The sequence below is a fragment of the Tachyglossus aculeatus genome, chromosome 1, assembly GCF_015852505.1.
Source record: "Tachyglossus aculeatus isolate mTacAcu1 chromosome 1, mTacAcu1.pri, whole genome shotgun sequence".
Lineage (NCBI taxonomy): Eukaryota > Metazoa > Chordata > Mammalia > Monotremata > Tachyglossidae > Tachyglossus > Tachyglossus aculeatus.
The window spans coordinates 158865177-158880194 of NC_052066.1; the positions used below are offsets into that span (position 1 = coordinate 158865177).

General features: G+C 43.4%; 1 protein-coding gene across 1 annotated transcript in view; it reads right to left on the bottom strand.

The window, feature by feature from the left end:
* KCNK13 (potassium two pore domain channel subfamily K member 13) overlaps positions 1 to 15018 on the bottom strand; it is a 105790-nt gene that overhangs the window by 38306 nt on the left and 52466 nt on the right. The gene's annotated exons all lie outside the window — the stretch shown is intronic.

Consider the following 15018-nt stretch of genomic DNA (forward strand, 5'->3'; position numbering starts at 1 on the left):
AATTAAGTGACTTTGTCCAAGGTCACAAAGCAGACTTAAGGTAGAGCTAGGATTAAAACCCAAGTACTTATAATAATATTTTAATGCCATTTATTATGCACTTACTATGTGCAAAGCACTGTTCTAAGCGCTGGGGTAGGTACAGGGTAATCAGGTTATCTCACGTGGAGCTCATACTTTTAATCCCCATTTTACAAATGAGGTAACTGAGGCACAGAGAAGTTAAGTGACTTGTCCAAGGTCACACAGAAGACAAGTGGAGGAGCCGGAATTAGAACCCACGTCCTCTTGACTCCCAAGACCTTGCTCTTTCCACTAAGCCAAGCTGCTTCTGACTCCCAGGCCTGTGCTCTATCCACTTACCCAAGTGGTATAGATCTGCTGCCTCCATTTCCTCCCTTCCTACTCCTTTCCTTATCCTCTACAGTCCAGTTTCCATTCCCTTCACTCCACTGTGACCATTCTCTTCAAAGACACCAATTACTTCCTCCTTTACCAAATCTAATGGACTCTACTCTATCCTAAACCCGTTTGACCTCTCAGCTGTCCTTAACACTGTAGACCATCCCCTTCTCAGGGTATCTAACCTCAGTTTATCTGACTCAGCCATCTCCCTGATTCTCCTTTGGCTGGTCCACCTCTGTCTCTTTTACTGGCTCTTCCTTCCATGACCTAATTGTGTATTTCCCTCAAGGCTCAGTTCTGGGCTCCCCTCTCTTCTCAATATACAATCATTCCTTTGGGGGTTCATGTACTCTCACGGTTCTACCATCTTTGAGATGGCTCCCAAATCTTCCTTGCTAGACCTGACCTCTCATTTCGTCTACAATCCCGTATTTTTTTTGGCCTCCAGGACATCTCTAATGGATGTCCCACTGGTACCTCAGTTTAACATGTCCTAAACTGAATGCCTTTTTCCTCCCAAATCCTCTCCTCCACCTAATTTTCTCATCACAGTTGACAATACCACCATCCTCCTTGTCTTTCAAGCCTGTAATATTCTCAGCTCCTCACTCTCAGCCCATATTCAGTCTGTCCCCAAATCTTGTTGGTTCTTCCTCCAAAACATTTCAGGAACTGCCCCCTTCCTCTCCAAATGAACTGGCACCACGCTGGTCCAGGCACCTATCATGCCCTGACTTGACTAATACAACAACCTCCTCACTGACCTCCCTACCTCCAGTTTTTCCCCTCTCTGGTACAAAGGTCACTCAGCTGCTCTGATAATTTTTCTAAAATGTCATTTTGCACCTATCTCCCCACTCCTTTAAAACATAGAAGGTAACATTAAGCGGAAACTCCTTGCCACCAGCATCAAGGCACTCAATCAGCTCTCTCTCCCCACCACATATCCACATTCTTATACTGCTACACCTCAGCTCAAGCCAATCTACTTACTATGCCTCATTCTCTCATCTCCTACCACCAACATCTTGTCCACCCACAGCCACCTGCTTAGAACTCCCTCCGCCATCACATTTGGCAAACCATCATCTCCCAATTTCAACACTTTTTCAGAAATCACATCAACTTCAGTAGATCAATCATATTTATTGAAAACTTGTTGTGTGCAGATACTGTACTAAGCACTTGGGAAAGTACAATATAACAATATAACAGATGCATTCTCTGCCCACAGCAAGCTTACTTCAGGACACCTTCCCTGATTAACCTTTCATTTCCTCACCCTGTACCTCACCAACTACCACTTCAACATTTCCCCATCACTCAAGTACTAGTATATTTACCCCACCACACACCCATCACATATATATTTATACTCCACTTCTTTCCTCCTACCTTTAATATATTTTAGTGCCTGTCTCCCATACTAGACTGTAAACTCCTTGAGTTTACTTGAGTTTACAGTCTACTGATTCTATTGCAATCTCCCAAGTGCTTAGTACACTGTTCTGCACACAGTATGCGCTCAATAAGAACTACTGACTGATTGATTTGTTCTAAATTTATTCTAAATCCCTCACCAACTACTCAATCACTTGAGCACTTACTATGTGCTCCTTGTGGTCAGGGAACGTGTCTATCAACCTGTTGAAATTTACTTTCCCAGACACTTAGAATAGTGCTTTGCACAGAGTAAGCATTCAATAAATATGATTGATTACAGAGGACTCCTAGGCGCTCCGGAAAGTACAATACAGTTGGTAGATGCAATCCCTGCCCACAAGAAGCTTATTGTCTACAGGATCAGATGGGGGGTTAAGCAGTATCTTGGCAAATACTTCAAAACACGGATTTTGCAATTACTGGCCTGGGAAAATGACAGAAAGACTTAGTTTCTTCTGAGTTTGTCTCAAAAGCACCTCCCTCTAGATTGCAAAATATCAGAAATAAAATAAATAATGACCCTGGCCTCACCAATATTTTCATCTTTATGGTCACATCCTCTCCCAGATCCTCTTCTCCTAACTTTCCCAAGACTATTGACACTAACAACAAAGTCCCCATTTCTCAAGTCTGTAACTTCAGCATTATCCTTGTCTTCACTCTTTTTGACCCCCATATTCAGTTAAAAAAAAATCCTGCCAGTTCTTTCTTCACAACATCTCCAGAATCTACCCCTTCCTCTCTATCCAAACTGTAACTACACTGGTCCAGGAACTTGTCAAATCCTGACTCAACATCTGAATCAGCTTCCTCGCTGACCTCCCTGTCTCCAGCCTCTCCCCTCTCCAGTCCACATTCACTGGATCATTTTTCAAAAATATCACTAGAGTACTCGATTTACTCTCCCTCCCTTGCCCAGAGCACTTGTTTATGTATTTTTAAAAAGTACCAAAATGATTTCAGATGGAGGTGGGACGTCCTGGGAGAGATGTGAGCCCACTGTTGGGTAGGGACCGTCTCTATATGTTGCCAACTTGTACTTCCCAAGAGCTTAGTACAGAGCTCTGCACACAGTAAGCGCTCAATAAATACAATTGAATGAATGTGTCCATGGCATCACTGTGGGTTGAAGACGACTCAGCGTAAGACAAGACAATGCTCTTCCCCAACTGTATTTTTTTTAGTATGTCTCCTGACTCCTTTCTGTCATCATCATCATCAATGGTATTTATTGAGCACTTATTATGTGCAGAGCACTGTACTAAGCATTTGGGAGAGTATAATCAATAGAGTTAGCTTATAAATTCCTGCCAACAACAGCAGATTATAAAATCCTTGAGGGCAGGGTCCAGCACTTAGAACAGTGCTTCGCACATAGTAAGCACTTAACAAATGCCATTATTATTATTATTATTATTATTATTATGTCAACAAACTGTTGTACTTTTCCAAGCACTGAGAATAATGCTTTGCACACAATAAGCCCTCAGCAGATACTACTGGTTGGTTGACTGATTAATCCAGTTGCTTTGACTGCAGTATGTAGTGGACAGAATACAGGATAGGGAGGCCAGAGACTTTGACTTTTTTGTTTGTTTGGTTTTTGTTAAGCATTTACTTTGTGCCTGGCACTGTAACAAGCACTGGGGAAGATACAGTCTGACCATATTGGACACAGTAGAACTTCCACACAGAGCTCACAGTCTTAATTCCCATTTTACAGATGAGAAAACTGAGGCACAAAGCGAAGTGGCTTGCTCAAGGTCACAGGGCAGACAAGTGGTGGAGGTGGATTAGAGTACAGTTTCTTCTGACTCCCAGGCGTGTGCTCTATCCACTAGGCCACACTGCTTCTAACCTCACGTTCATCATCATCAACGATATTTACTGAGGGCTTACTATACACAAAGCACTGTACTAAGCACTTGGGAGAATACAGTACAACAGAGTTGGTAGACATATTCCCTGCCCACAATGAGTCTCCCAAATTCTGCTGTCGGCTTTGGACAAGTGACTTTAGCTCTCTAGACTTGTTTCGTCATCTGCAAACTGGAGATAATAATTTCTGTCTCTGACAGATATTGTAAGGATAAAACAAGATAACAGAAGTGAAAGCACTCTGGAAAAATAAAAGTTCTGCACAAAAATCTTATTCTAAACAGTCTTGACCTATAATTTTTCTAGAGAAATGTGCCTAATAAAAGGTCATTTTTTTAACCTTCTAAAACTGCAAAATTGACTATGAGAAATCCAGACTCTTTAGGTCTCCTACCTCTTCATAAATATTAAAGATGTTACATTCAAGATAACGGAAATTATGACAGTGATGGACTGAGGACTATAATTCTTTTGGCAGATAAACTGGGTACTGCATGGTCAACAAGAATAAAAATCATTTTTAATTCAGTTTCCCAAACCAACCCACTGAGGCACAGTAGCATTTTTCTTCTCTTTTATGGTGTTTCACAACTGAGGCCTTTCTAAACACCCAGATAATTATAGAGAGGCTCTTGACGAATGCTTCGATAGTAAGATGATTCAAAGAAATATTGGAAACTAAAAGAATGATCTTATTTCCAACACATTTATTTTTTAATTTCAAAAAATAATTAACCAGCTCAATTTTAAATTGAATTTTTGTAAATATTTTCTGTAGGGTTTTCCCCTAGGTAATATACCCTAGCAATAACATGGCACTAATGTGCCTAGTGAATAAAGCAGAGGCCTGGAGTCAGAACGATCTGGGTTCTCATTCCAGCCAGTTAGTCAGTCAGTCGTATTTATTGACCACTTGCTGTGGGCACAGCACTGTACTAAGCACTTGGGAGAGTATGATACAACAACCAACAGACACAGTCCCTGCTCATAATGCTGCTGCCCGGATTATCTTTGTCCAGAAACGCTCTGGGCATATCACTCCCCTCCTCAAAAATCTCCAGTGGCTACCAATCAATCTGCGCATCAGGCAGAAACTCCTCACCCTGGGCTTCAATGCTCTTCATCACCTCGCCCCCTCCTACCTCACCTCCCTTCTCTCCTTCTACAGCCCAGTCCGCACCCTCCGCTCCTCCACCGCTGATCTCCTCACCATACCTCGCTCTCGCCTGTCCCGCCATCGACCCCCGGCCCACGTCATCCCCCGGGCCTGGAATGCGCTCCCTCCGCCCATCCGCCAAGCTAGCTCTCTTCCTCCCTTCAAGACCCTGCTGAGAGCTCACCTCCTCCAGGAGGCCTTCCCAGACTGAGCCCCTTCCTTCCTCTCCCCCTCGTCCCCCTCTCCATCCCCCCATCTTACCTCCTTCCCTTCCCCACAGCACCTGTATATATGTATATATGTTTGTACATATTTTTTACTCTATTTATTTATTTATTTATTTTATTTGTACATATCTATTCTATTTATTTTATTTTGTTAGTATGTTTGGTTTTGTTCTCTGTCTCCCCCTTTTAGACTGTGAGCCCACTGTTGGGTAGGGACTGTCTCTATATGTTGCCAATTTGTACTTCCCAAGCACTTAGTACAGTGCTCTGCACATAGTAAGCGCTCAATAAATACGATTGATGGTGATGATAATGAGCTTACAACCTAGAGTGGGGAGGCAGATATTAATATAAATAAATTAATTACAGATAATGTACATTAGTTCTGTAGGGCTGAGAAAGGGGATCATCATCAATTGTATTTATTGAGTGCTTACTATGTGCAGAGCACTGTATAAAGGGAGCAAGTCAGGGCAGTGCAGAAGAGAGTGGGAGAAGAGGAAAGGAGGGCTTAGGCAGGGAAGACTTCTTGGGGGAGATGTACCTTCAATAAGGCTTTGAAGGTGGGGGAGAGCACCCTCCGCAACATTGCCAAGATCCGCCCTTTCCTCTCCATCCAAACTGCTACCCTGCTCGTTCAATCTCTCATCCTATCCCGACTGGATTACTGCATCAGTCTCCTCTCCGATCTCCCATCCTCGTGTCTCTCCCCACTTCAATCCATACTTCACGCCGCTGCCCAGATCGTCTTTGTGCAGAAACTCTCTGGGCATGTTACTCCCCTCCTCAAAAATCTCCAGTGGCTACCATTCAACCTAATCATCAGGCAAAAACTCCTCACCCTCGGGTTCAAGGCTCTTCATCACCTCGCCCCCTCCTACCTCACCTCCCTTCTCTCCTTCTACAGCCCAGCCCGCACCCTCCGCTCCTCTGCTGCTAATCTCCTCACCGTGTCTTGCTCTCCCCATCCCGCCGTTGATCCCCGGATCACGTCATCCCCCTGGCCTGAAATGCCCTCCCTCCGCACATCCACCAAGCTAGCTCTCTTCCTCCCTTCAAAGCCCTACTGAGAGCTCACCTCCTCCAGGAGTCCTTCCCAGACTGAGCCCTCCCCTTTCTCTCCCCCTCCTCCCCCTCCCTATCCCCCCCCCACCTTACCTCCTTCCCCTTCCCACAGCACCTGTATATATGTATATATGTTTTTACGTATTTATTACTCTATTTATTTATTTTACTTGTACATATTTACTATTCTATTTATTTTATTTTGTTAATATGTTGTTTTGTTGTCTGTCTCCCCCTTCTAGACTGTGAGCCCACTGTTGGGTAGGGACCATCTCTATATGTTGCCAACTTGTACTTCCCAAGCGCTTAGTACAGTGCTCTGCACACAGTAAGCGCTCAATAAATACGATTGAATGAATAAATGAACTGTCTGTCAGAGGAGGTAGAGCTTTCCATTCATTCATTCAATCGTATTTATTGAGCGCTTACTGTGTGCAGAGCACTGTACTGAGCGCTTATTCCAGACCGGGGCAGGATGTGGGTGAGAAGTGAGCAGTGAGGTAGATGAGATCAAGGTACTGTGAGAAGGTTAACTTTAGAGGAGTGAAATGTGCAGGCTGGGTTGTAGTAGGAGAGTAGTCTGAGTGCTCATAAGAATAAGCAGTGACAAAAGTAGATGAGTTGCCAACTTCTATATGCCTTTCCATGGCAATAATGACCTAAGAGATCAACAGCATTACCAATTTTCTTGCTCCAGTCTTTCATAAGTTATAGAAAAACAAGTACACTTTTTTTAATGTTATTTGTAGTTGCTTACTATGTGCCAGGCACTGTACTAAGCACTGGAGTAGATACAAGTTGGGCAGGGAATTTGCTTATTGTGGTATTGTACTCTTCCAAGCAATTAATACAGTGCTATGCACACAGTAAGCACTCAATAAATACAGCTGAATGAATGAATGAACGAACGAATACAAGCTAATCAAGTTGGCACAGTCCATGTCCCCACTTTCCAGATGAAGTAACTGAGGCATAGAGAAGTGACTTGCCAAAGCTCACCCAGCAGAAAAGTGGTGGAAATGGAATTATAATCCATGTCCTCTGACTCCCGGGACTGTGTTTTATCCACTAAGCCACACTGCTCTCTAAGTATCTGAAGATCATATAAAAAACAGGAGATTTTTGAATCTCATGCACAAAATTCCTGACTAGGCTAGATTCCTTAAAGCCCAACCATATTATAATAGAAATTCAGCAAACATACAACCCAAGCTAAGCAATCAGCCAAAGATGGAAGATGGAAGAAATATCAGCAAGTACCCAAAGTTTGTTCACTAGAGCAGGTTCTTCCCCCAGCTCTCTTGCCTTAAAGCTGGGTGTTCCTAAGGCTTCATTCTAAATCCCTTGCTTTTTCACCCTGCACAAACTCTTTAGGGGAGTTAACCCAGTTGCCTGGCTTCACATACCACCTCTAGACCAATGAATCCCAAATCTACCTCGCTAGCCCCAACAGAGCCCTGCTAGACAATACTGTATTTCTCTTGCCTCCCGGACGTCCCAGTGACATCTTAATCAGAACAGGAAAACTGAACTCCTGTTCTTCTTTTTCTAAACCCCCTGCTCCCAATATCCCCATCTCTGTCAACACCACCACTATCCACCATCCTCAAAGCCAACATCCTTACTGTCATCTTTAACTCTTCACAATCCTCTAATCCTTATTCATCATTCAATCATATTTATGGAGCACTTACTGTGTGCACAGCACTACACTAAGTGCTTGGAAAGTACAATTCAGCAACAAATACAGACAAACCCTACTCAGCAACGGGCTCACAGTCTAGGAAATGTTCAGTCTGTCACTAAATCCATTTAGTTCTTCCTCCATCATATTTCTCAGATCCACTGAATCAATTAATAGTAGTTATTATGGGCCTATTGTGTGCAGAGTACTGTACTAAGAGTTTGGGAAAATACAATAGTTTAGAAACACAATTCCCTGCCCCTAAGGAGCTTATAGCCCCTGCAGTCTAGCAGGGGAGACATTCAAAATGATTTACAGATTGAAGGAAAAAGAGACTGGAAAAATGGAGAAATGGCTGAATAATGCTTAAATAGTAGAGTATACAAATCAACATGAACAGAAATGCTGCAGGTGGTTTTGAGTGCTTATGTGCTGAGGAGGAGCAAAAGTGGGAGATGATAGTAAATGGGAGATATGACCTAGGGGCCAACAAATTAATTGGGGAAGACCACCTGGAGGCTGCATGATTTCAGACAGGCGGTGAAGATGGGAAAGCTGTGTACTGGCAAACTGCAAAGGGGACAGAGTTCAGTGCAGTATGCTCGGTCCTCTTCCCTCACTACCCCTCACTCTCAACTCCAGCTTTTTGCTTATACCCTTCCCACAGCTTGCAACTTCCTACCCTTTCATATCTGCCAGAAAAAGCTCTCTCATTATTAATTCTCCTGCAATCCCAACTCCTCCAAGAAATGGTCCCAATTTATTTCCATCTCTGCAGCTCGTATCCACCCAGCTATCTGCTCAGCATGTAGGCACTCACAGCCAGTGGTGGCAATTACGTCCACACTGATTTGAAAATGCTACCAATTCAAAGAAGCAGTGTGATTTAGTGAAAAGACCACAGGTCTGGGAGTCAGAAAACCTGGATTTAATCCCAGTTTCAGACACTTGCTAGCTGTGTGACCCTGGGCAAGTAACTCAATTTTTCTGTACCTCACTTTCCTCATCTGTAAAAGGGGGATGAAACACTTGTTCTCCGTCCTACTTTTGCCCTGATTTTTATGTGGGATAGGAATTGTACATGATCTGATTAAGCTGGATCTAACTCAATGCATCACATAATGCTTGGAACATAGTAAGCACTTAACACAATTTTTATTACTAGCACATTTTTCACTTATTCATCTTTCTATTCTTTTAGTCCTGTGATGTATAAATTATTTTGTGCCTTTATCCTCTGTTAAATTGTAAATCCTGAACTTCAGGGATGCTTTTATCTCTGTTGAATCACTAGACTGTGAGCCCGTGGTTAGGTAGGAACCATCTCTATATGTTGCCAACTTGTAATAATAATAATAATAATAATAATAATAATAATAATAATGGCAATTATTAAGTGCTTACTATGTGCAAAGCACTGTTCTAAGTGCTGGGGAGGTTACAAGGTGATCAGGTTGTCCCACGGGGAGCTCACAGTCTTCATCCCCATTTTACAGATGAGGGAACTGAGGCAAAGAGAAGTTAAGTGACTGGCCCAAAGTCACGCAGCTGACAAGTGCCAGAGCTTCCCAAGCACTTAGTACAGTGCTCTGCACACAGTAAGCGCTCAATAAATACGACTGAATTAATGAATGATTGTGTTAAAACGCTTACTGTGTGCCAAGAGCTCTAAGTGCAAGTGCAGATATACGATAAAAGGACAAATTCCCTGCCCCACATGGAGCTCACAGTTAAAAAGGAGAAATTATAAGAGGAAACTGAGGCATAGAGTAGTTATTTGTCCAAGGTCTCACAGCAGGAAAGTGGCAGAGCCAGGACTAGAATTTGGGTCTATGACTCTTAGTCTCAGACTTTTTCTACCAGGCAACACTGCCTCCCTCTATCAGAAACTGCTTCTCATATTCACGTATCCATTCATTCATTCAATTGTATTTATTGAGTGCTTGCTGTGTGCTCAATAACTGTGTGTACTTACTGTGTGCTCACTGTACTAAGTGCTTGGTAAGTACAAATTGGCAACATATAAAGACGGTCCCTACCAAACAACAGACTCACAGTCTAGAAGGGGGACATAGACAACAAAACAAAACAAAACAAGTAGACGGGTGTCAATACCATCAGAATAAACAGAATTATAGCTATATACACATCATTAATAAAATAAATAGAGTCATAAATATGTACAAATATATACAAGTGCTGTGCGGAGGGAAAGGGGTAGTGCAGAGGGGGACGGGGGCGATGGGGAGGGGAGGAGAAGGAGAGAAAAAGGGAGGGCTCAGTCTGGGAAGGCCTCCTGGAGAAGGTGAGCTCTCAGTAGGGCTTTGAAGGGAGGAAGAGAGCTAGTTTGGCGGATGTGTGGAGGGAGGGCATTCCAGGCCAGAGGTAGGATGTGGGCCAGGGGTCGACGGCGGGACAGGTGAGAACGAGGCACAGTAAGGAGGTCAGCGGCAGAGGAGCGGAGTGTGTGGGCTGGGCTGTAGAAGGAGAGAAAGGAGGTAAGGTAGGAGGGGGCGAGGTGATGGAGAGCTTTGAAGCCAAGAGTGAGGAATTTTTGTTTGATTCGAAGGTTGACAGGCAGCCACTGGAGATTTTTGAGGAGGGGAGTGACCTGCCCAGAGCATTTCTGTACAAAGATAATCCGGGTAGCAGAGTGAAATATAGACTGAAGTGGGGAGAGACAGGAGGATGGGAGATCAGAAAGGAGGCTGATGCCGTAATCCAGTCAGGATAGGATGAGAGAATGAACCAGCAAAATAGCAGTTTGGATGGAGATGAAAGGGCAGACCTTGGCGATGTTGTGGAGGTGAGACCAGCAGGTTTTGGTGACGGATTGGATGTGTGGGGTGAATGAGAGAGCAGAGTCAAGGATGACACCAAGGTTGTGGGCTTGTGAGACGGGAAGGATGGTAGTTCCTTCTACAGTGATGGGAAAGTCAGGGGGAGTACAGGGTTTGGGAGGGAAGATAAGGAGCTGAGTCTTGGACATGTTGAGTTTTATATGGCGGGCAGACATCCAGATGGAGATGTCTTGAAGGCAGGAGGAGATACGAGCCTGGTGGGAGGGAGAGAGAACAGGGGTGGAGATGTAGATTTGGGTGTCATCAGCGTAGAGATGACAGTTGAAGCTGTGGGAGCGAATGAGTTCACCAAGGGAGTGAGTATAGATAGAAAACAGAAGGGGACCAAGAACTGACCCTTGAGGAACCCCTTCAGTAAGGGGATGGGAGGGGGAGGAGGAGCCCACAAAGGAAACTGAGAATGAACGGCCAGAGAGATAAGAGGAGAACCAGGAGAGGAACCAAACCCCTTATGCTGTGCTTAAAAACCTTTGCCTACTCTACCAAGCACTTACTAGAGTGTGATTCATACTGTCAATGAAAAGGAATGCAAGGCAGCTTCTCTGCAAAATACAAAATCTCTTTGCTGGCTATCCCATTTTTTAAAATGGTATTTGTTGAGTGCTTACTATTTGCCAGGCACTGTACTAAGTGCTGGGGTAGATCCAAGTTAGGTCAGACACAGTCCTTGTCCCATCTAGGGCTTGCATTCATAAAATTCCCATTTTACAGCTGAAGTAACCGAGGCACAGAGAAGTTAAATGACTTGTCCAACGTCACACAGTAGAGAAGTTGCCTAGTGGACAGAGAACAGGCCTGGGAGTCAGAAGAACCCAGGCTCCAATCCTGGCTCTGCCACTTCTCTGTTGTGTGACACTGGGCAAGTCACTTCACTTCTCTGGCCTCAGCCACCTCCACCAGAAAATGGGGATTAAGACTGAGCCCTATAGGGGACAGGGACTGTATCCACCCCAGGAGCTTAGTACAGTGCCTGGCACATAGTAAGTGCTTAACGAACACCACAATTATTAAGTAGTAGAGCCAGGATTAGAAAACAGGTCCTTCTGACTCTCATACCTGTGCTCTATCCACTACGCCACACTGCTTTTCATGGGCTTTTCATTCCATGGGCTGTAAGTCTGCAAGCAGAGGGAAAATGGCTGGGAGCTTTGAGGAAGTGGTCATATCCACTGAGCCATTATTTTAAACAAACATGTAGCTCTGACCATGAAAGTCACCTATGGAGCAGAGCAGTGAATCAGAATTCATGTGCCAGAGGGTCTTGTCTTGTCTCATGCTGCCGAGTCGTTCTCGACCCATAGCAATTCTTATGGATGCCTCTCTCCCTGAATGCCCCACCTTCATCTGCAATGGTTCTGATAGGATAACCATAGAGTTTTCTTGGTAAAAATACAGAAGTTGTTTACCATTGCCTTCTTCCGCATAGCAAATTCGAGTTTCCACCTTTGACTCTCTCCTATGCCACTGCTGCCCAGCACAGGTGAGTTTTGACTTGTACCAGATTGCCTTCCACTTGCTAGCCACTGCTCAAGCTAGGAATGTAATGGGCATGCCTCTGTTTGATTCTCCCTCCTGTAGCCGAGACTGGTAGAATGCTGGAAACTCTTCAGGTGCCATCCTGATAGAGGTGTGCCATATGGTACAGTGAGGCAATTACCCTGAAAGGCACCAGACTCCAACTCAAAACACCCAATTAAAAGAAATCAACTAGGATAGAACCAGGTTTCATTCATTCAGGTGATGTTGATCAGAAATAGCCTGGTTAATTATGAAATCTACAGATCAGTCAACTAAATGCTTTGCCAATGTTGCCTCCAAGATGAAAAGAGGGTTAGAGTTGTGTTGGAAAAATCACAAGAAGCAATCTCCTCAATGGGGCCCTGTGTTAAGGAGATACACTTACAGAACTCATTTTCCCACCCTAACAAATTCTGTCCCCCCCATTACTTTCCCATCACTGTAGACAATACCGCCATCCTCCCTGTCTCACAAGCCCTGCAACCGTGGCATTATCCCAAATTATCTCTCTGATTCAACCCACATACTAAATCTGTCACAAATCCTGTTGGTTCTACTTCACATCTCCAGAATCCTCCCTTCCTGTCCATCCAAACTGCTACCACACTGATCGAAGCACTTATATCCTGCCTTTGTTACATCAGCTTCCTCACTGACCTCCCTGCCTCCTGACTTTCCCTTTGCCAGTCCATACTTCAGCCTGTTGCCCCAATCATTTTTCTAAAAAACTGTTCAGCCCACACCTCTAGATATAAGCTTGCTTTGGGCAAGGAACATGTCTACCAATTCTATTGTATTGTACTCTCCCAAGCACTTAGTATACTGCTCTGCATGAAGCAAGGGCTCAATAAATACCATTGATTGCCTGATTGGCCTCTCCACTTCTCAAAAACCTCCAGTGTTTGCCCATCCGCCTCAACATCAAACAGAAACTCCTTACGATCTGTTTTAGGGCATTCAGTCAGCTCTCCCTCCTTCCTTACCTCACTGATCTCCTACTAAAATGCAATCCGCACATCCACTCCTCCAATGCTAACCTACTCAGGACAATCACATGTGGGCAATTTATAAAGCATCTCCTCAAAGGGGCAAAATGTGTTACAGTACACTCTCTGGGGAATTAGAAAGGAAGGATAAATATGGCACCTGTCTGGAGGAGTTCAAAGTGGGTGGAGGGTGAAGATGGTGTTCTTTCATCTTCCTCCAATGAATGTTTTGAAATTTTTAGTCTGCTTTCCATTTAAGTTTGAAATGACATTTTCTTGTTCCATTTAGCTTGCTGGAGGAGATGGGTTTTGTGAAAATAAGGATAGGTAACACCCACTCATTCCTTATGGTCCCTCTTTGCTATCTCTAGCCTCCTGATATTTGCTACCAGAGTTAGAGCAGCCCTTGGTTTTCATGGCTAAAAGATTGCAGACTGTTGACATTTGCTCCATTCGATTATGGATTACTAGAATGAAAATAAGATCCTTTGCCTCAAAGAATGCAGATTTCCTAACCCAATATGATGGCAATATAAAAAAACTTTACATTAATTCTCCTTGAAAACCTTTTAAATTCTTCCTTTGCTGGTTTCCTTCAGGTTGCTGTTTCATTCTTTGATACTAATTACTGTACTAAACTTTCCCTTTTTAAATCTGTTCTTTTTTTAATCCTATGACAGATGCCTTCCAGTTTTATCACGAGATCACCCTCCACAGGCCTCTTTAAATTTAGCAAAAATGGAACTACGGAAGGGTTCAGATTAAGAAACATCATTGTTGCTTCCCCAAAGAGCCAAGTGATTTTAGTTTGGCTGCATTTTAAAGCCCTACTGTAATTGAGCTCATTTTCCCTCATGCTTGGTGGCAGAGAAGTCTGGGATGCTGAAGCATCATCAATTTGTTGGCTAGTCAACCAAAAGCATTTATTAAGCCCCCTGCAGTGGGCAGCACACTACACTTGGTTCTTAGATTGGGAGCTACAAGGGGGACTGGGCTGTGTCCCACTGGACCATCTTACATCTGGATTTAATAGAATGCTTTGCACCTAGTTAGTGCTTTATAAATACTACTATTACAACTTTAAATATTGTTTATGGAGTTACCAAATAAAGGGCATAGTCCCTGCCCTCAGGAAGTTTATAATCTAATAGGGGAGACTGGATTACATAAATACATATAAATATGAGACACACATAGCAAACATAATCACAACCAACTATCTCACACAGAGATAAAAAAGAGTATCCTGGTAAATGCTCTTAATTAATACAAAATAGGGTGCCAGGAAAAGAGCATTAAACAAAGTAATTTCCAATAGAAAACAATGGGGCATGAAAGTATTCCCAGAAGCCAAAAAGAAAATGGACCAAAACATGAATATTTTAAAACAGTGATCAACACAACATAGTTAAATGATCCAAGCATGGGTAAATATGTAGTTACATTAAGAGTTTGATACATACATATAAAAATACTAACTTTGATCAGTGGGAGGCTCCCTTCTTGCTAGTCTCATAGGCTATGAGCACTACAAAAACACCCTATCATAACAATAATAACAATAATAATGATAGTATATGTTAAGATTACTCTGTGCCAGGCACAGTACTAAGTACTATCAGGTTGGACACATTCCTTGTCCCACATGGGGCTTACAGTCTCAATCCCCCTTTTACAGATGTGGTAACTGAGGCACAGAGGAATGAAGTGACTTGCCCAAGGTCAAACAGCAGACAAGTGGCGGAGCTGGGATAAGAACCCATGACCCCTATTGTCTTCATCCAGTACTGATGAA